The following is a 2,530-nucleotide window of genomic DNA, read 5'->3' as shown; positions in this document are numbered from 1 at the left end:
GTTACATGCACCAAGAAGATAAAACAATTCCAAATTTGTATGTACAATGTCACAATATTGAAAGTTAATAATTGACAGTCCTCCAAGGAGAATAAAAAACTCAAAAGAATTTGAGGATTTAAAAAACTCAGTAATTATACAAAAAAATATAAATAGAAAAAAAAAGTATAGAGATTTAAATTATGTGATTAATGAACTCAACCTAGTTAAAGTAAACTTAACCACACAATATATATAATTTACACTGCAATTATCCACACAATACATATAATTTTCAAATGCTTATGAAATGTTTACAAAAATCTGAGTATATGTTAGGCCATAAAACAAGAGTCAACTAATTCCAAAGAATTTAAGTTAAGTGAAGTGTATTTTCTGACATCATAAGGAGATTTTTTTTCATTTTAAATTATGATAGTAGATTTAAAAATATAAATTAAATGAACTAATTTCTAATAACATCCAAAAAATAACTAGAAATCCTAATATGCATGGATATTTAGGCAATATACTTATAAATAATCTATAGATTGAAAATAAAATCACAATTGAAATTATAAACTATTTTCAGTGAATGAAATGAAAATCATAAAATTACATATCAAAATTTGTACATGCAGATCATCAAGTTAACTTTATAAGATGTGGATGGTCTTAAATAAACATATCAGAATAGAGGAATAAGATAAAAAAGTTCATCCATCTTGAAGGATGATCTAAATTTCTGTTTTGATTACTTCATGATGCTCTACCAGAAAAGTACCACAAATGGGATAACTGTAAGAAACAGCTGCTTATTCTCTACAGTTTCAGAGGCTAGAAGTTTGATTTCAAAGTGCCAGGCTCTAGCTCCTGGATGAAAGTCCCTGGACTTTGGGCTTCAGCTCTGACTTTTGTTCTCAGGCCACTGAAGCTGGAGGCTTTCTTCACTCAGGCAGCTGCTGGGTACTGAGGCTGATAAACACAAGGTCAACAAGTTAAAAGGCACAGTCTTGCTTTTACCAAACCACAAAGCAGGCCGTTGATTCAAAGTCCATTAACAGTCCCAAGAACAGCAGACAACATGGTCGGCTGCTGAACACAGTGATTCAGTTACATGGAAGATTCAAATATGCCAAAAGTACAGGCCATTCCCCAAACTTTTCCTTATATACAGGAAGCAGACCACATCCCTAAAGTCTATACCTTAATATCTTCATGTGTTTGTACATTATCTCCATAGAGATATTAGAGCACTTCTGAAATGTCATTGTGATCATCAATTTACTTATATTGTTTTTTATACTAGATATACAAAAACACAAAAGCCACTCTTTTCCATCATTGACCCATTTCCTAAGTAGATACTGAAATTTGTGAACAAACAGATGTGTAAATAAATACATAAATAAACTATATAAAAGATCTCTGAGACTATTGAAATCACAGTCAAATGTGAGCTTATAAGGTATCACCAAGATTTCCATGGATTTCAAATTCCTCAGCGACAAGTCACCATCTTCACTTCACATATTGGCGTGCATTGTTTTCCAGATTTTAGCAGCAGATAGATAGATTATGTTGCTGTTGTTGTTGTGTGCTGTTGAGTCTGACCTGACTCATAGCGACCCCTCCCTGGATTGCCCAGGAAGTATCACAATGGAAGTAGATTGCCCAACCTTCCTTCCGAGGAGTGGCTGGTGGGTTTGAACCGCCAGCCTTCTGGTTAGCAGTCAATTGCCTTAGGCACTGTGCTACCAAAGCTCCCAGATAGATTATATAAAGACCAAAAATTATTTGACTTATACTAAAAAGCTTTATGATAATGCTTTTCATTATTTTACAAATATATTGATATTTTTAATTACATTTTGTAAATTACAACTCTGTTGAGGTATATTAGACAAAGTTTTCTAATCATCATAGTTCAGTGAACAAGAAAAGAAGGGACATCTGAAGTTGAAATTTTTCCACACTAGAGTCATTAATTAATATTTTATATTTTAAGCCAAACCAATCATGACCACAACTCTGTCTATATAATTAAAATGGTCATAGTGTATCCTAAATTTATTTTGTATTTTGCAATGTAGAACTTTTATAATTTACACACAAAGAGTCAAATGTGTTTTAGTTTTAGTTCCTTTACTTTGCATGTTTTAGAAAAAATATGAATACACTTTAAAAAGTGATACAAGTGATACAGAAAATGGGACTTTATGAAAGTTACTTAATATCATGGCCAATATTTATCTAGAAAATATACATTAAATTTCACAAAGTATAAAGCTTTATATTTACTGGAATACAATAGTATATATTAAACTTAATTTAATGAATATGTGAATTTTATAAGCATAATTTAAGACATTATCAACATTCATTTAGAAAATACACAATAATTACACAAACTTTGAAACATTACATTTGAAATGTTGTTGTTGTTTGCCATCGAGTCAGCCCCAACTCATAGCGACCCCTCCTTGGGTTTCCGAGGCAGTATCACTATGGAAGTAGGATTGCCCAACCTTCCTTCCGAGGAGTGGCTGGT

The sequence above is a fragment of the Orycteropus afer genome, unplaced genomic scaffold (assembly GCF_000298275.1).
Source record: "Orycteropus afer afer isolate SDZICR_OR568_19922 unplaced genomic scaffold, OryAfe1.0 scaffold01425, whole genome shotgun sequence".
NCBI classification, from domain to species: Eukaryota; Metazoa; Chordata; class Mammalia; order Tubulidentata; family Orycteropodidae; genus Orycteropus; species Orycteropus afer.
This window is presented reverse-complemented; position numbering follows the sequence as displayed.